This window comes from Kogia breviceps, chromosome 6, assembly GCF_026419965.1.
Source record: "Kogia breviceps isolate mKogBre1 chromosome 6, mKogBre1 haplotype 1, whole genome shotgun sequence".
Taxonomy (NCBI): Eukaryota; Metazoa; Chordata; class Mammalia; order Artiodactyla; family Physeteridae; genus Kogia; species Kogia breviceps.
In genome coordinates this window covers 108,243,623-108,264,682 of record NC_081315.1, presented here as the reverse complement: position 1 = coordinate 108,264,682, position 21,060 = coordinate 108,243,623, and the positions used below count along the sequence as shown (strand labels likewise).

The 21,060-nt window shown below is 35.9% G+C and overlaps 1 long non-coding RNA gene across 1 annotated transcript in view; it reads left to right on the top strand.

The window, feature by feature from the left end:
* Positions 1–20,850, top strand: part of LOC136794443 (uncharacterized) — a 191,860-nt gene extending 171,010 nt beyond the window's left edge. The window contains exon 3 of the long non-coding RNA XR_010841205.1: positions 20,802–20,850. This is a non-coding gene — a long non-coding RNA (uncharacterized lncRNA). The remainder of the gene's footprint in view (positions 1–20,801) is intronic.
* The last annotated feature ends 210 nt before the right edge of the window (positions 20,851–21,060 follow it).

Here is a 21,060-nt window from a genome sequence, read left to right as displayed (position 1 = left end):
ACTTGGAAATATTTTTTATCCTAGGAACTTGTTTTTCTCATCTATGAAGTGGGAAAATCATGCTACCTACTCAAAGGATATAAGGATATCATAAGAATTATGAACATCTGAAGTCCTGTGAAGAGTGCATGCATTAAGCACTCAGTATATATAGGTTCTCCTTAGTATAGTTTTATGTATATTTAAATTCATAAACACATCATTAATCAATTGATTTTTTAAAATTCAACTTTAGTTATGGAATCCTTTTAATGTTAACATCAAGGGGAGAAAATAATAAATGTGTTGTTTTTAATGTATATAGTATTCTCCTACATGAATACATTGCATTTTACTTATTCATACTCTTTAATGGATGTTTAGAATTTTTTATTTAAAAAATCATTTTAGAAACAATGTTGCAATGAGCATACATTTATAGATTTCCTTGAGCAAATATGTAAGTTTCTCTCAGCTATTTATAAAGATGAGAAATCATCAGGACATAGGGAATGCACATTTTACTTTTAAAATTAATTTTTATTAGAGTATAGTTGATTTACAATGTTGATAGTTTCTTCTGTACAGCAAAGTGAACCAGTTATACATATACATATATCCACTCTGTTTTAGATTTTTTTCTGATATAGTTCATTACAGAGTATTGAGTAGAGTTCCCTGTGCTATACAGTAGTCCTTATTAGTTATCTATTTTATATACAGTAGTGTGTATATGTCAATCCCAATCTCCTAATTTATCCTTCCCTAACCCTTCCCCCCTTGGTAACCATAATTTTGTTTTCTACAACTCTGACTCTACTTCTGTTTTGTAAATAAGTTAATCTGTACCATTTTTTAGATTTCACATATAAGCGATATTATATATTTGTCTTTCTCTGTCTGACTTACTTCACTCAGTATGACAATCTCTAGGTCCATCCATGTTGCTGCAAATGGCATTATTTTTTTCTTTTTTATGGATGAGTAATATTCCATTGTATACATGTACCACATCTTTATCCATTCATCCAGACATTTAGGTGGGCCAAATTGCCCCCCAAAGTAGCTCTAATTAGACTTCTCCCAATCGTGAATGAAAGTTTCTGTTTCCCTACATATTGTCATTGTATGATATTATCAGACTTCTTAACTTTTGCCAGTCTGAAGGTGTATCAATATACCAATAGGTATATCAGTATATAAATAGTATTTAATTGTTTTAATTTGAATGCAACATGTGGGGTTTGCAAGATCCCCCCAACCTTTGGCCTAGATGAAGAGAAATCTGCACACACTTCTGAGACAGTGCTGAGTTTGGATACTTTGTAAGACCATGAAAGGATTGTTTAGAAAGATTATCACCAAAAGAGTCTTTGGGAACCACCACCCCATAATGTTACTCTCATACTTGTGCAGTATAACTGTTATGGATCCAGCAACTTTGCCTGGTTTTCAGAAAACTAGGAAGCTGGGGTGGGAACATCTAATAAACTAAAAACAATAAAAATTTTGACAATTCTGACATTTCCTTACCTTCTCTGAGCCCCATTATACTCATCCCCATTTATTCTTCTAAAAAATGAAGGGAATAATCTTTGTGAAGAGTAAATGAAGTCAAGTGAAAGTGTTTTGAAGCAGTAACCTTCAATATATGTGTCGGGTGGCAAATTGAATTCTCCTGAATTCCTCTGAATGATCAAGGCATCAGATCAGTTTTGATATTCCAGACCTCTTGAAAGAACATATTCTTTGAAATAATTTAATATGATTTTATAGCCTACATGATAACCCACCAAAGGCTTATGGAGTTAGTTGGTTTTATCACCCATCAACATTTCAGTGTAATTACCTTCCAGAGGGAAAGCTCATATTTCTATAAAAATATACAATGAAGTTAAAAGAGACTTGAATTAAAAAAGGAGAGGGTAAATGAGCAACATTCTCTGCTGTTTCTATTAAAGTCCAATTTAACTTAAGTTCATTTTTTAAGTGAAAACAAACCCTTTTCAACACCATTTAAAGCTATAACTTCCTGAATGCCTCTGGTTTATTTGGGAATGTCTGACTTGTGAGTCTAACTGATATTGAGATTGTTCATATCCAGCCAATAGACCACCCAACTAGTCTTTAACAGTCTTGTCCAGGATATTAATTTGGCCTCTAATTACTCTGTCAGCTGGGAACTTAGTTCATTCAAACAGATGGGATGGCCATCAGGTTAACCCGGCCATCTGCTCCATGGCCCAAAAGAGCTATTAGAAGAAACTGGACCAGATCACAGGGTAGTTCAAGTGTTCTTGAACACCTAAACTCATAGCTCTTGGAGATTATGTCTAAATTCCCAAACACAGTGGGGAAAAATGTATTTAAAACTACTCTTTTAATTCAGCTTAAAATAGTAGTCATTCTCAAGTGGACTTCAAGATTTTAGAATATATATGCTTTAAAAATAAGAAGAAATATAAAGGAGAGAATATTTCTAAATAGGTGAGTTAAACTTTTAGAAGGCCTCAATTTAGCCTCTTTGGCTATAAACTGTCTTCACTGAGATACGTTTTTATGTCACCGCTACATACTAAAAATCTGCTCTGATACGAGTTCTCTGTGGTATGACCCAGTAGTGCCGCTACTTAGTTAAGAAATTAGGAGACTGGGTCCAGTTATGCCTAAATTAGCTGTGAAAGCATTTAGGTCACTCAAAGACTGCATTTCTTGTTATCTGAATGAGGGGTAATTGGTATATTAACTCTATGCACTGGTTTTCTTTTACTTAATTTGATAATTATAAATGATGATACAGCACCTTCAAAGCATGTTTATGATATAATAATTCAAACCATTTGTATAATAAATGATGAAGGGAAAAATACAAAATTGGTAATGCTTTAATTTCAAATGTGCAAAACTACCTATTCCCCTGCTAATGAAACTATTTACATAACATGTCAACAGTTATATATCAATCAATTTCAGCTAGATGCTGGAACTAGTTAGCACACTGAGTAAGCAAGGGAATTGCTTAAAAAGCTGTTAGTATTTGTAGTGGCAGAAGTAGTAATCAGAAATCCATATCTAAGGGTATTACAAAAGCATGTTTATAAATGTGTAAACTAAATAACAAAGATGAGCTATGATTATTAATATTTAGAGTGAAAAGAAGACTATAATATTTTAATGTATAGTTTTCAGGAAGAAAGGAAAAAGAAAAAGCAAATCCACTGTACTGATTTACTTATAACTTTACATCTTTGCCAATCAAATTAGACTGATTACATTACAACCTTGATGATTTAATATTATGGAATAAAATGCATTATTGCATCTAATATTTCTCTCCCTGTAAATAACACTCTGAAACATATAGACACAACATTAATCACACTTGATATTGAAGGCAATTTGTATTCAGATATGCCTGAGTACACCACAAATAATTTATCTTTCATCTGGTAACATGGAACAAACTGCAGCCCTGGTCCACAACCTTGAAGGTCTAAAAGTAATCAATCAGATACTAGGATATGCAGAAGTCACAGAAGCATTTTACTGAACTTGTCTCAGTAAGAAATCACTTCTCACCACCTGTATCCCTACTACCTTGGTCCAGATTATTTCCTGCATTAATTTAAAAAGTTTATGCTGTCTTCCTACTCTCATCCTTGGTCTCCACTCATCCTCACACAGCTTCCAAAAATGATCTTATAAAAACATAGTCCAAAAGGCTGTGAGTGAGGCTGTACATATAACCCCATTGACTCGTCCACTAAATACATATCAATATTATCAGGTAAAACATTTGTTAATCACCATAAAGGCTTGGAAGAGCTGAAACAGTAGTGCAAAAAATGTCAGGCAGAATTTTGGAGAATTGATTGAACCCAGGGAACTAATCAGACTATTGTAACATCAAACATACATAATGGGTATTTACACATACCACACACTTGAACTGAAGGTTATATGATTTACTGGAGTGATGAGGACAGAATTTCAGTCACAATGACTACTCCACAAAAATAATCTTGGAGCCATTTTTCCCATATTAAACTGAGAACAAGCCCATCAGGTACCACTGTGCAGGTTGTACACTGCAAAACTCCAAGATGGGAGGGAGCATCCCCCTACACTACAGTGTAAATTGTGTACCCTGAAATGGTGCAGTATACAATCTGCAAAAAATGTAAGAAACAGCTTTATTGGGAATCCAAAACTCTTCACCCACAAGATAAAGATAAACCTGAGATAAACAGTCCTATTGTAAATTCAGGCTACTGTAGATATGGCTGCCATGATGTTGAACCAAGGGAAAGAAAAGAAATGAAGAGAAGAGTTGTTGTTCCTGAGAAATTGAGTCCACAGACTCAACTTTATGTGTATTGCATCAGTATCCCATGTGCATCATCTGGGTGGGTCCAGAAACATGTCATGACCCTGGTTTGCAGTAGTCTCCAAATGGTGGCATCCCCAGGCACATAATAGAGCAAACATAGAGCCTCTGGAGGAGGGCAAGTTTACCCCTGCTTCATGAAAACCCCACAAATATTTTTTCAAGAGAAATGCTCAATAATTAGTCAGTGGTAGCCAGGCATATGAAGAAGAAAACAACACTTAAGCAAGAAAAGTGGGCTGGAAGAGAACAATTAGACTTCAGATACTAGAATTTATATATATGCACAATAAAGCAATAATGATGTGGTAGATTAATTGGATCAATGGCCCAAATCTTCCTCTGTGTTTTTTCCCCTTTACAGTTCCTGACATAAAAGGCAGAGTCTATTTCCCTCTTCCTTGAATCTGGGTTGGTCTTGTGAACTTACTTTGGCTAATAGAATGCATTAGAAATAATGGTGTGCCAATTTCAAAACTAAACTCAAAACTCGGTGTCTATCTGCTTTCTTTCTTTTTCTCTATGATAACTTCTAGAATAGACATTCGTGAGTCTGCTGGAAAATGAGTCACATGGAGAGAACCTAACAACCATAGTCAGGGCCATCTTAGATCATCCAAAAACTAGCTAAACCACAAATACGAGAGCAAGCCCACATTTGACCAGAAAAGCCACCAAACTGAGCCCAGCCTAAAACACCAAGACACAGACATGAGAGCTAAATAAATACTATTCTAGTTATATATTTCTTGTCTCTCAGTTCTGAATGTACTCCTTTAAAACTGCACAGAATTCTTTTAAGTATTTTAAATGTTTCTCCTTTATGTTGAAAGTTCTGACTGTAAAGGGTTCTCTACCGTGAAAAGTGTAGCTCACGATGTTAAGCTTTTCCAGGAGAGGCACTAGAGGGACATTTCAGGAGGAAGAGGCCATTCTTCTGCTTCTGGTGGCTGCATGATGGGTCAAGAGTGCAAGTGCAGGTGTGAGGATGTGTCCAGAACACAGCCCCTCTGCACCTACACAGCTCTGGGCTGGCTCTCCCAACCAGGACAGGAGGTACTCCTGGCCTTCCACACTCAATGGTGTCTCCACTCTCTGTCTTAGGAAGTCCTTCCCTTTTCTGTTATCTTAAAGATGTTCTATAATTTTTCATATATGTGTACAGAGGTGTGTGTGTGTGTGTGTGTGTGTGTGTGTGTTTAATCCATATATAATTTACTTTAGTGTGTAACATGAGTTGATTATGTTATTATTCCATATGGAAAAGAACGTTTATCAAAATACTATATATTAAATAAATGACAGTCTGTCCTTTCCCCACAGGTGTTTCTAGCAGATTTCAAATTACCATAAATACTTGAGTTCCCATTTCTAGGCTCTGTATCTCTCCATGTACCTTGCTTTGCAAATATCACACCGCCTTGAACAATGCAGCTTTTTTTTTTTTTTTTTTTTGCGGTATGCGGGCCTCTCACTGTTGTGGCCTCTCCCGTTGCGGAGCACAGGCTCCGGACGCGCAGGCCTAGCGGCCATGGCTCACGGGCTTAGTTGCTCCGCGGCATGTGGGATCTTCCCGGACCAGGGCACGAACCCGTGTCTCCTGCATCGGCAGGCGGATTCTCAACCACTGCGCCACCAGGGAAGCCCCGAACAATGCAGCTTTAAAACTCTGTGTTTGGTAATGTAAGTCTACTTCTCCTGTATTCTCTCCTCTCCTCTAGAAATATCATAGCTAATTTGAACCTTGATTTTTAATACAAATTTTAAACTCACTTGATAAATCAGGCATCAAAGTATATTGAGACTATTATTGAAACTGTTTAAATGTATTGATTAATAGAGGGAGATGTCATATCTTGGTAAAATTGAGTATTTCAACAACATTCTGTGTCACTTCCTTCAAGGGTTAAGTTCCCACAAGTGTGTGTGTGCTTGGTGTGATTCAGATCCTGTGCCCATCTCTGGGGTACAGCAGGCAAAACATGTGGTTTGTGTAGTCCACTGAATGTGGATTGCCTGGACAATTGAAACTTAAATCAGGCACTTGCATTACAAACAAACAAACAAAAAACAAAACAACAACAAAAATCCTGTTGGGGTTTACACTACACTTCATTTTATGAATGAGAAAATTCAAGTTTAGAAAAATAAATGGTACACTTAGAGTCATGCAACTTTTAGTTGTCAGACATAGAATTCAACCCAACTCTATAGAACGAAATACCACAGATCATTAGATTAAAAATTGCAATCAGTTTCTACAAGCAAGTTTGGCAGTCTCACTGTCCTTTGAAAAAAAAAATGCCCCCTCACCTCAGGCCACAAACATTGGGAAAGATCTTAGATTATTGGTTCTGGAGTTTCAAGCATTTATTTCTTAGACCCTCTATTTTTCAATGTGTTTAGATACAGACATAAAATGTATTATACAATCAAATTATTCATATATTTCAGCAGCTTTCAGATCCATGTTTACTGATATCCTTTAACTCTATAAATCATTTTGTCCAAGCTAGGGAAAACAGGATTCATCAGCTCTGTGTCAAAATTTCTTTATGTTGCCATATTTTCTTCCCTGGATGAAATATATCACCTTCAAAGTCAAAGCTGGCTACATGGAGATGAGGAAACATTGTCACAGCATCTCAGAACACCACTGTCGAATAATAGAAAATTTTTATTAAACAAAAAAAGTCAGACAAAGACAAATATCATATGATATCACATATGTGAAATCTATATTCCACAGAATAGCCTGTTGACTCTTTTCCGGTGGAAGCTCCACCCCCACCCCAAGGAAGGGTTGGATTCCCTTTTTTTACCATTAAAATATAAAGGAGTATGGACTTCCCTGGTGGCGCAGTGGTTAAGAATCCGTCCACCAGTGCAGGGGACACGGGTTCCATCCTTGGTCCAGGAAGATCTCACATGCGGTGGAGCAACTAAGCCCGTGCACCACAATTACGGAGACTTCGTGCCTGCAGCCCATGCTCCTCCACAAGAGAAGCCACTGCAATGAGAAGCTCGCGCACTGCAAGGAAGAGTAGCTCCCACTTGGAAGGTGGCGAGGGCGGGTTGGTGGTGATGGGATGAATTGGGAGATTGAAATTCACATATATACACTAATATGTATAAGATAGATAACTAATAAGAACCTGCTGTATAAAAAAAATAAATAGGGCTTCCCTGGTGCTGCAGTGGTTGAGAATCTGCCTGCCAATGCAGGGGACACGGATTCGAGCCCTGGTCTGGGAAGGTCCCACATGCCGCGGAGCAACTGGGCCCTTGAGCCACAGCTACTGAGCCTGTGCGTCTGGAGGCTCTACTCTGCAACAAGAGAGGCCGCGATAGTGAGAGGCCCGCGCGCCACGATGCAGAGTGGCTCCCGCCCGCCACACTAGAGAAAGCCCTCGCACAGACACGAAGACCCAGCACAGCCAAAAATAAATAAATAAATTTATTAAAAAAGAATTATAAAAATATAAAAAATAAAATAAATAAAATTCAAAAATTCAAAAAAAATAAAAGAGTAAAGAGATGGATCATATCTTCTATGTTTGTCTCATCTGAACGTACATTATATAGACTTGATGGTGGACATCATGAGTCACCCTATGAAGTTATATTCATTAACTTCAAATCACAGCTGGAGTCAGACTACGTATGAATAGACATTTTCAGGGGAAAGAGAAAAGTAAAATCATTTGAGTACTTACTTCATTTGTCCTGTCCTTACATCTCATATCAGTAATGTGAAATGAGAAGTAGCTTTCCTTTTTTACATATGAGGAAATAGAGGTGCAAAACTGTAAAGCAAATTGCCCCAAATCACACATTTAGAAAGTTATAAAATTAGGTTAAAATGTAATATCTCTAAAATCTCTTAAGTTCTGCTATATATTTTGATATATTTATATTTGTTCATAAATCGCTTTTTATTTCAAACTGGTAATGAATAGTTTCATTCGATGCTATTGTATTATATATATTATGTAAGTAGAGAATGGTTAAAGGGGGTTGGCAGCTGGTGAGCTTTAGGTATTATACTCTGCTTCGTATAAGTATTTTATCAATGTATTCATTCATCATGATAATTTTATTATTGCCATCATATTTTACAAACTATGTTATAGACATAGAGATTGTTTGGAATCCTTGTTTACCGAAAGTCAGAAACAAAACTGAAATAATTTAAATAAAAAGATAATTTCCTGGCTTATGTAATTAAATAAAAAAATAGGGCTTCCCTGGTGGCGCAGTGGTTGAGAGTCCGCCTGCTGATGCAGGAGACACGGGTTCGTGCCCCGGTCCGGGAAGATCCCACGTGCCGTGGAGCGGCTGGGCCCGTGAGCCATGGCCGCTGAGCCTGCGCGTCCGGAGCCTGTGCTCTGCAATGGGAGAGGCCACAACAGTGAGAGGCCCACGTACCACAAAAATTAAAAAAAAAAAAAAAAAAAAATAGATGACATAGGTAGATAAAGCAGCAAATAATGTAAGGAGCAGACATTTAGCTAGGCTTTAGGAACGACTGGACCCATTAGAACTAATTTTCTCTCTTTCATCCTTATACATTGTTATACATAGGCATTATTCTTTTAAACAAAGCAGCAATTCCTTAATCTAACAACAAGTTGGCTTTGCCATCAGAGAGACCAATTTTTTTCTCTCATTATAGTTCAAAAATATTTGGAAAGGAATTCTAATTATGTGTCTGAGTCACTTGTTCACCTTTTGGTGAATCAGTTGTGTGCAATTACCAGACTGCCTTGATTACTGTAGCTTTGTAGTATAGTCTGAAATCATGGAGCCTGCTTCCTCCAGCTCAGTTTTTCTTTCTCAAGATTGCTTTGGCTCTTCAGGGTCTTCTGTGTTTCCATACAAACTGTGAATTTTTTTGTTCTAGATCTGTGAAAAATGCCATTGTAGTTTGATAGGGATTGCACTGAATCTGTAGGTTGCTTTGGGTAGTAGAGTCATTTTCACAATGCTAATTTTTCCAATCCAAGAACATGGTTTATCTCTCCATCTGTTTGTATCATCTTTATTTCTTTAATCAGTGTCATACTTTTCTGCATACAGGTCTTTTGTCTCCTTAGGTAGGTTAATTCCTAGGTATTTTGTTGTTGTTTTTGCAGTGGTAAATGGGACTGTTTCCTTAATTTTCCTTTCAGATTTTTCATCATTAGTGTATAAAAATGCAGGAGATGTCTGTGCATTAATTTTGTATCCTGCTACTTTACTAAATTCATTGATTAGCTCCAGTAGCTTTCTTTTAGCATCTGTAGAATTCTCTATGTATTGTATCATGTCATCTGCAAACAGGGACAGTTTTACTTCTTCTTTTCTGATTTGGATTATTTTTATTCCTTTTTCTTCTCTGATTGCTGTGACTACAACTTCCAAAACTATGTTGAATAGTAGTGGTGATAGTGGGCAACCTTATCTTATTCCTCATCTTAGAGGAAATGTTTTCAGTTTTTCACCATTGAGAATGATGTTGGTTGTGGATTTGCCATATATGGTCTTTATTTTGTTGAGGTAAGTTCCCTCTATGCCTACCTTCTGGAGGGTTTTTCTCTTTAATGGGTGTTGAATTTTGTCAGAAGATTTTTCTGCATCTATTGAGTTTATCATATTGTTTTTATCCCTCAGTTTGTTAATATAGTGGATCATAATGTTTGATTTGTGTATATTGAAGAATCCTTGCATTCCTGGGATAAACCCCACTTGATCATGGTGTATGATCCCTTTACTGTGCAACTGGATTCTGTTTGCTAATATTTTGTTGAGGATTTTTGCATCTATGTTCATCAGTGATATTGGCCTGTAGTTTTCTTTATTTGTGACAACTTTGTCTGGTTTTGGTATCTCGGTGATGGTGGCCTTGTAGAATCAGTTTGTGAGTGTTCCTCCCTCTGCTATATTTTGGAAGAGTTTGAGAAGGATAGGTGTTAGCTCTTCTCTAAAAGTTTGATAGAATTTGCCTGTGAAGCCATCTGGTTTTGGGGTCTTGTTTATTGGAAAGTTTTTAATCACAGTTTCAATTTCAGTGCTTGTGATTGGTCTGTTTATATTTTCTATTTCTTCCTGGTTCAGTCTTGGAAGGTAGTGCTTTTCTAAGACTGTGTCCATGTCTTCCAGGTTGTCCATTATATTGGCATATCGTTGCTTGTAGTAATCTCTCATGATCCTTCGTATTTCTGCAGCATCGGTTCTTACTTCTTTTTCATTTCTAATTCTGTTGATTTCAGTCTTCTCCCTTTTTTTTCTTGATGAGTCTGACTAATAGTTTATCAGTTTTGTTTATCTTCTCAAAGAACCAGCTTTCAGTTTTATTTATCTTTGTGAGGAATTCCATCCATTAGTGAAAGTGAGATGTTAAAATCTCCTACTGTTATTGTGTTACTGTTGATTTCCCCTTTTATGGCTCTTAGCATTTGCCTTATGTATTCAGGTGCTGCTTTTTTGGGTGCATAAATATTTACAATTGCTATATCTTCTTTCTGGATTGATCCCTTGATCATTATGTAATGTCCTTCTTTGTCTCTTGTAATAGACTTTATTTTAAAGTCTATTTTGTCAGATATGAGAATTGGTACTCCAGTTTTCTTTTGATTTCTATTTGCACAGAATATCTTTTTCCATCCCCTACCTTCTGCCTGTATGTGTCCCTAGGTCTGAAGTGGGTTTTTTGTAGACATATGTATGGGCCTTGTTTTTGTATCCATTCAGCTAGTCTATGTATTTTGGCTGCAGCATTTAGTCCATTTACATTTAAGGTAGTTATCAATATGTATGTTCTCACTACCATTTTCTTGCTTTTTTATTTTTTTTGGTAAGTCTTTTCCTTCCCTTGTGTTTCCTGCCTAGAGAAGTTCCTATAGCATTTGTTTTAAAGCCGGTTTGGTGGTTCTGAATTCTCTTAGCTTTTGCTTGTCTGTAGAGTTTTTAATTTCACCATCAAATCTGAATGAGATCCTTGCTGGGTAGAGTAATCTTAGTTGTAGGTTTTTCCCTTACATCACTTTAAATATGTCCTGCCACTTCCTTCTGGTTTGCAGAGTTTCTGCTGAAAATCAGCTGATAACCTTATGGGGATTCCCTTGTATGTTATTTGTTGCTTTTCCCCTGCTGCTTTTAATATTTTTGGTTTGTATTTAATTTTTAATTGGTTGATTAATATGTGTTTTGGCATGTTTCTCCTTGGATTTATCCTTTATGGGACTCTCTGTGCTTCCTGGACTTGATTAACTATTGCCCTTCCCATATTAGGGAAGTTTTAAACTATAATCTCTTTAATATTTTCTCAGTCCCTTTCTTTTTCTCTTCTTCTTCTGGGCCCCTTATAATTCGAATGTTTGTGTGTTTAATGCTGTCTGTCCCACAGGTCTCTGAGACTGTCTTCAATCCTTTTCATTCTTTTTTCTTTATTCTACTCTGTGGTAATTATTTCCACTCTTTTGTCTACCAGGTCACTTATGCATTCTTCTGCCTCAGTTATTCTGCAATTGCTTCCTTCTAGAGAATTGTTAATTTAATTTTTTTGTGTTGTTCATCATTGTTCGTTTGCTCTTTAGTTCTACTAGGTCCTTGTTAAATGTTTCTTGTATTTTCTCCATTCTATTTCCAAGATTTTGGATCATCTTTACTATCATTACTCAATTATTTTTTGGGTAGATTGCCTATTTCCTCTTCATTTGTTTGGTCCTGTGGGTTTTTACTTTGCTCCTTCATCTGCTGTGTATTTCTCTGTCTTCTCATTTTGCTTAACTTACTGTGTTTGGTATCTCTGTTCTCAGGTTGCAATTTCGTAGTTCTCGTTGTTTTTTGTGTCTGCCCCCAGTGAGTAAGGTTGGTTCAGTGGCTTGTGTAGGCTTCCTGGTGGATGGGACTATGCCTGTGTTCTGGTGGATGAGGCTTATCCTTTCTTTCTGCTGGGCAGGACTCTCTCCAGTGGTGTTTTTTGTGGTGTCTGTGACTTTATTGTGATTTTATGCTGCCTCTCTGCTAATGTGTGAGGTTGTGTTCCTGTCTTGCTAGTCGTTTGTCATGGTGTGTCCATCACTGGAGCTTGCTCGTCATTGAGGGGAGCTGGGTCTTAGTGTTGAGATGGAGATCTCTGGGCGAGCTCTTGCCAATTGATATTACATGTGGCTGGGAAGTCTCTGGTGGTCCAATATCCTGAACTCGGCTCTCTTACCTCAGAGTCTAAGGCCTGACACCTAAGCACCAAGACCCTTTCAGCCACACGGCTAGGTACATGGGGAGTTTCTTGCCTTTTGGTAAGTGAGGTCTTCTTCCATCATTCAGTAGGTGTTCTGTAGGAGTTGTTCCACATGTAAATGTATTTTTGATGTATTTGTGGGGAGGAAGGCAATATCCATGTCTTACTCCTCTACCATCTTGAAGTATAATCACAACCACACATTAATCAGTGATTAGATGCATGCTGCCACCAGAAAGAGACATGAACTCCAGTGAAACTAGTTGCTCCTGTTAGGCTGAGTGCAACTACTAGAGAAGGGCTCAGTTGTGAGCCTTCTGCATGATAGGCAGCACTCCTGAGAGCTGGAATAAAAATGAGCATCTAGGTCCCCATTATAATGATTCAGTAGACAAGAGTTGTGAACAATATTTTAAAAACTGATGGATATATAGTAGCTGACTTAGAAGAGTAGAATGGTCAATGCTGAGTCCTAACTGCCTTCTAATTTAAGTACAACAGGCAAAGTGGAGGGTACTGTAAGGCAAGGGGCTAAAAATGAGGTCTTAAAAAAAGTCTCCACATAGATAAGACCACTGTGCAAATTTGACACCTGTGAAAGGAAGATGGGAAGAAGTAGAGATGAGTAGGAAGAGGCTCATATCGCAATATAGGTCTGACAATGTCTCAGGGAACCCAAAGTGGAACTCCCCAGAAAAGACTGCCCATCCAAGGACCCATTCTCTTGGGGAGAAATGGACAGTCCCTATCATTTTACCAAGCTCACTCATTGGCTGTAGATGACCAGGGAAATGTTGTCTCTCCCTAATGTCACAGTGATCACAGTGTCACTGCAATCCCAGGCAAATCCAAGTTCCTTCTTTCAGGAAGATCAGAGTTGTACATCTCCATGGCACCACATGTCAGAAACTTGATTATAAGGGAGAAATGCTTTCATATTCTGAGTGGAAGGGTTTCCAAACCAGAATTCTACTATTTGTTAAGCTATCAAACAAGAATGAGGGTAAGAATAAAGAAATTCTTAAGTCCTGGATACCTTAACAACATAATAATTTTTTGTATATCCTAGGAAAGTAATCTGGGAAGAAAATTCCCCAAACAAGGGAGTGAACCAAGGAAGAGGAAGTCATATAATCCAGGAAACAAGACATTCCACATAAGATTACTTAGAAGGAAATTTCCATTTAAAGTAGGGCTAAAAAGAAATCAATGAAAACGAGAATAAGAAGCCGTATCCCCTCCAAACCCCACAAAAGACAAAGAAAAAACAAAAGGTCTTATGTGTTTGTTCTTATTTAAAACAGTTTCACACTTCCATTATCTATTTGTGGAGATGATAATTAAGGATATATAAATAGAAACCCAACTTAAATAATCAAGACAATTTGTAAGATAAGCAAATTAATAGTATCATACAAGGAAGGAAATGATTTGTCATAATACACAACAGTACACAGCAAGGCTCACCTTTGAACAATATTTATGTAGTGATAATTTATATACACTATATAATGACTTAGGAGATAACTGTTACATAATCACTGTTGGTGCATAGGAGTGGCAAAATGTATTCGGGAGTGATGGAGAAAGAGGGTTAAAGTTGTATCTTTCATAACAAGAAGTCGATAGGTAAGATCTCAGAGCAAAAAAGAAACAAGCTCAGTCTAGATATATTATTTACAAATACCAAAGAGAATAGCTATAATAACTGGAAGCGATTTGGGAGGAATAGGAGTTGGGAGTAGAGTGTTTTCAGACTTTTAGTGCTATTTGAATTTTTCAAATTCGGTGCATATATGAACTTTCATAAGTAAAGAATTTAACAGAACCACACAAGAAGAGAAGTCATGAATAACAGACCGGTAACTATGCCATGGGCATGGGAGGAAAGAGAGATGAGTTTTGCTCTCAAAGAACTTCAGTGTGGCTTTGATAATAATGCCACCTTATACTTGTATACCACTTGGCAGAGCACTTGCATGCATGTCATGATATGCACACATTTTCCTCACATACCTCTCCTCTGTGCAGTTTCTTTATTGACTACTCTTTGCTCTGTGCAATGTCCTTCAACTCTTCTCTACCTGGCAAACCCCTACTCATTTCTCCATATGATACTACAAAATCATCCTTTATTTAAAGACTTTCCTCATACTCCTTGTTTCACAGCAGAATTAATTATTCCCTCATTTAAGCCTCCCATAGCATATATCCTGTAGCTTCATCATGGCATCCCCACCCTCTAGCACCATTAGCTAGCTTTTTTTCTCTCCTGATGAACTGTGAGCTACTTCTCTTAGAGTAGGGGCCGGTTTTATTCATGCTGTGTCCTTGCTTCTTCTTACTGAATCTGGCACACACAAAGCCAAACCTCGATTCATAATTTCTAAATTAATTACATAGAGTGTCGCTGCACATCGGAGAAGGTAGGGCATCTATCATTAGCTTCCTTTAGCTGGTGAGGAAATTGAATCGCAGGTTGACTGAGCACCTTGCCCGAGGTCACAGAGTTAGCAGCTGTGAGGTACTTTTGGTCTTTGACAAAGTACATCTCTCATGCCCACATAATACAGAAGAGGGTTATTTATTACAAAGATAACTATGGTCTTCCCTCCAAGTCCCTTGGTACATCCATTAGGCACAGTATCAAAGTTCAGTTAAGCAAAGGGACTGGCCCAGAGTGGCCTTTGGTTTATTCCTGGTTGTTAAGTAGCATAGTTCTCCACTGTAGAATTGGCCCCAAGGAGCCTTGGGGCTCCTCAAAGTTAATGATTCTTACTTCCTAATACCAGGTCCCAGTGGGCTCCCAGCCTAGAACAAACTCTACCTACTTTCGGAGGTCGCGGGCTCAAGGCTGACAAGTGAATGGTAATGTAATTCTCTGGTGCTGAGTTTTCCTGGGAAGGGAAAACCACAAGGGCATAGAGTACAGAAATGCTAAGGAAATAAATTACAGGTGTTAATATGGAACACATTATACATCATTACATGGCAACAACAACTCCACTCACAGACTATCTCGGTTTTGCATGCTCTCTCTTCAAGTTCATAAAGCTTATTTATAAAATTCAGAGCCTTAAGCAGAGCAAATACTTTGAAAAATAAAGTTTTTTCAGAGCAGGTGTGATTGCAGCTGCTCAAGTGCTGGCACTAAATAAATGTTAATGGAATGATTAGAGGCTTAATAAAAATACAAATAAAAAGATTTTTCCAAATACCCATTTATGTCTTAAACTAGGTAAAATGTCCATGCCAAATATTTCATATCAATTAATTCCAAATGGCTTTGACTTGATTTTTATCAATAGCGCTTTTTCTCTTCAACAACAGAAAATCAAGCAATGTATTCTCAGAACAATACTGTCCAAAGAGAAATTGATTTTGAGGCATTTTCTTCATTATCTGTCATCCTGACAAGACTGAAAAATCCTTAAGATTCCATTCATGTTGTTTTCGCCTTTTCCATTAGCAGTAAAAGTGCTCAGTACCATTTTCTTCATACATTAACCACCCAGGGTGTTCCCGGGATGTTTTAATTGCAGAATAGAGTATTGATATAGTGAGCAATATGCAAAAAGAGCCTTATTAGGTTACTTGCAAAATAAACCTAATTTAAGAGATCTGTCCCTAGATTATTTTGCAAGGGTGTATGTGTATATGTGTGTGCGCATGTGTGTGCAGGTATTATATGGCAATTTGTCTATAAATTATTTAAAATAATTTATTATTTAAATCTGAATAACAGTTACATCTTTTCATGAAGTGTGCATAAATCTGGAACTCATGGAGATGTAAAGACTAGAGATAGTAATGTGGAAGTCCTCAGCATATACCAAAGTATTAGCATATTATGGATATTATGTACAAATATATTCATATTGTTAAGTAGCTAAACATATATATATATATATATATATATATATATATATATATATATATATATATATATATAGTGAAACATCAAAGTCCACCTTCCAAATATCCTCTCCTATTCCTCCCAATGTTCAGTCCCCTCCTTTGATTTAAGAGCATCATGCATGTTTGTCATTTATCCTTCCAGTCCCATCTTTAAGCATTAATGGACCTAACTAACTTTTTATAGTATACCATGTTTTCCTTTATTTTTTAGTACATATTTTTTATACTGCAAGTAATTATTCCATATTCCAATTATTCCATAAATTATTCCATTTATATTTATCCACCTTTTCCACTGACCATATATAACCATACAATTTCTCATATTATTCAACATTCTGCAAAAATATTATTTTAAGCGTTTTGGCATAAGTTGCATCCAATTTTGGACATTTATGTTTTAATAAAATCCTTGCTATTATAAAAATGTTGAGAAGATGTTGGAATCAATAGGTATCTACATTTCAGATTAGCTTTTAGGCAACTATTTGAAAAAATAATAATTAGGGCTTTACATAGAGACAAATTGTTCTTCAGACAGAATGCAACAATTTATATATTTATCGATAATTATGTGAGTGTCCATCTCCTTTATTCTTGTTACCATGGAGTATCATTATTTTTAATCTTTGATCAATTGACTAAAAATATTCCTTATGATAAAACACTTCATTTTAATTTATTAGTGCCAAGGCCGAACATTTTGGTTAATTAGGCATCTGAATTTTAAAAATTTTCCAAATTAAAATTGCTCATGTAATTTACCCATTTTTCTTTAGTACTCTGCAATCCCTCTGACCAGCTCCTTCCTACCACACATCCTCCCCCGACCAGGGAACTGGTGCTCAGCTTTCTGTCACTCTAGATTGGCTTCAATTTTCTTTGAATTGTCTAAATGGAATCATACAATATATTTTCATTTTTTTTATGGCATCTGTTACCCAGAATTGTTTTGAGATTCGTTCATGTTATAGTATATATCAATGTCATTCCTATTTGTTACTGAATAATTTTCTATTATATGGATACTAAGGAATATTGTTCACTCATTCACCTCTTAACAGACATTTTGGGTTGTTTCCAGTTTGGGGTTATTATGAATAAAGTTGCTAAAAACACTCATAAGTTTCCTTGGCATGCTCAATCATTTTTTAAAAATTTTAACCATTCTGATATGTGTGTAATGGTATCCCATTGTAAGTTTAAATTTGCGTTTCCTAATGACTGGTGACATTGGGCATCTTTTCATATGCTTAATTGTCATCTGTATGTCTTTTTAGTGAAAAATAATGTTCAAATCTTTTGCCCATTTTTAATGGATTGTTCACAAAGTTTTGAGAATTATCTCTTATGAATATAAGTCCTTTAACAGACATATGATTAACAAATATTTTCTCCCAATCTGTTGCTTGTCATCTTATTCTCTTCAGTGTGTTCTGAAGAGCAGAACTTCATGGTGTTTTTTTTTAACATCTTTATTGGAGTATAACTGTTTTACAATGGTGTGCCAGTTTCTGCTTTACAACAAAGTGAATCAGTTATACATATATATATGTTCCCATATCTCTTCCCTCTTGTGTCTCCCTCCCTCCCACCCTCCCTATCCCACCCCACTAGGTGGTCACAAAGCACCAAGCTGATCTCCCTGTGTTATGCGGCTGCTTCCCACTAGCCATCTATTTTACATTTGGTAGTGTATATATGTCCATGCCACTCTCTCACTTCGTCACAGCTTCCCCTTCCCCTTCCCCATATCCTCAAGTCCATGCTCTAGTAGGTCTGTGTTTTATTCCCATCCTACCACTAATCCCTTCATGACACTTTTTTTTTCTTAAATTCCATATATATGTGTTAGCATACGGTATTTGTTTTTCTCCTTCTGACTTACTTCACTCCTTCACTCTGTATGACAGACTCCAGGTCTATCCACCTCATTACAAATGACTCAGTTTCATTTCCTTTTAGGGATGAGTAATATTCCATTGTATATATGTGCCACATCCTCCTTATCCATTCATCTGTTGATGGGCACTTAAGTTACTTCCATGTCCTGGCTATTGTAAATAGAGCTGCAATGAACATGACTCTTTTTGAATTATGGTTTTCTCAGGGTGTATGCCCAGTAGTGGGATTGCTGGGTTGTATGGTAGTTCTATTTGTAGTTTTTTTAAGGAACCTCCATTCTGTTCTCCATAGTGGCTGTATCAATTTACATTCCCACCAACAGTGCAAGAGGGTTCCCTTTTCTCCACATACACAAAAATAAACTCAAAATGGGTTAAAGACCTACATGTAAGGCCAGACACTATCAAACTCTTAGAGGAAAACATAGGCAGAACACTCTACGACATAAATCACAGCAAGATCCTTTTTGACCCACCTCCTAGAGAAATGGAAATAAAAACAAAAATAAACAAATGGGACCTAATTAAACTTAAAAGTTTTGCACAGCAAAGGATACCATAGATAAGACCTAAAGACAACACTCAGAATGGGAGAAAATATTTGCAAATGAAGCAACTGACAAAGGATTAATATCCAAAATTTATAAGCAACTCATGCAGCTCAATAACAAAAACACAAACAACCCAATCATGGTTTTTATTAAGTCTAATTTATTAATTTGTTCATTTATGGATCATGCTTTTGATGTTGTAGCTAAGAAATGTTTGCTTAACTCAAGATCACAATAGTTTTCTCCTAGAATATTTATAGCTCAAGGTTTTGCACTTAGGCATGTGATACATTATATTTAATTTTTGTACATAATATAAAGTACATATTGACATTCATTTTGTTGCATATGAATATACTACTATTCTAGCACTATTTGATGAAAAGCTACCCTTTCTCCACTGAATTACATTTTTATTTTATCAAAAATCAGTAGTCCATATATTTATATTCTATTTCTAGACTCTTTAACCTGCTCCACTGAAAATACCATGTTGACAATACCACATTATCTTGATTGCTATAATTTCATAATACTATGTGAAATAGTGTAGTCAAACTCCCAACTGTGATCTTTCTCAAAACTGTTTTGATCCTTCTAGAACTTTTGTATTTCCATCTATATTTTAGCATTGACTTTATCAGTTCAATGAAAAACCAATTCTGCTGGTTGCAGTGAATCTATAGATCTATTTAGGGAAAATTGATATTTTAACAACATTGAGTTATTGACTAATGAGCAGGGCATACCTTTCCATTTATTTAAATCTTCTTTAGTTTATCTTAATAATAGTCTGCTGTCATTGTGTGTTCTATAAATATTATGTCAAGTTGGTTGATCATACTCTTCAAATCTTTGATATAATTACTGATTTCCTGTCTAATTATTCCATCAATTATTGAGAAAGAGATGTTGAAATATCCAACTTTAACTATGGATTTAACTATTTCTTCTTCAATTTCATTACTGTTAATTTCATGTGTATTATGTTTCTATTATTAGGTACATAAACATTTAGGATTGTTATGTTCTCTCATTGAACTAATCCCATTATCATTATGAAATGACTTTGTTTAACTCAGCATTATTCTTTGCTCTGAAATACCTCTCCAGCAAAGAATATAATTTTTCATCCTCTTATTTTTAACTTGTTTGATCCTTTATATTTAAAAAGTGTTTCCTTAGGTAGCATGTAGTTGGGCTGTCCATTTTTATTCAAACTGAGATAAGTTGACTTAAATTGAGATAACTGTGTATCCCATCATTTCTCTGTTCATTTTCCCCTATTTTTCTACTTTATTTTTATTAATTCAATAACTTGTATAATTCAATTTACCTATGTTGATTTATTAACTATAATCTTTTTAAAAATTTTAGTGGTTTACTTAGTTTTGCATCTTTTACTTATTACTCTCTACCTTCAAGTGATATTATATGACTTCACAAATAGTTCAAGAACCTTACAATACAATACTTGAATTCTCCCCAATGTTTGTGTCACAGCTGTTATATAGTTTACTTTTATATATGGTGTCAAACCTGCATTACAGGATTATTTAAACAATTATTTTTAGATTGATTTAAATAAAAATAACACTATATTATGTATTTGTCTATGTAGCTATTATTTTCTTTGCTCTCTATTCTTTTATGTACATCTGAATTTCCTTCTGATGTCATTGTCTTTCATCCTGAAGAGCTTTAAAATATTCCTTGCAGTGTGGTTCTGCTGGTGATTTTTTAGCCATCATTTGTCTAAAACTAATTTATTTTTATTTTTAAAGATAACTTATCTGGATATAAAATTCTAAGTTGACAGATTTTTTTTTTTCTTTCAGAACTTAAAAGATTGCTCCACTGTCTTCTGACTTGCATTGTTTTGAGCAAGAAATATTCTATCACCTTTATCAAGATTCCTCTGTAAGTTCCTTCTTTACTTTCCTTTTATGGTTTTGAGATTTGTTTATTATTAATTTTGAGCAATTTGATTATGTTGTGCATGCTGCAGTTTTATTCATAGTGTGTGTCCATGTACATGCATGCAGCACACACACTTAGATTCATTAAACTCATTGGATCTTTGAGTTTATAGAGGTC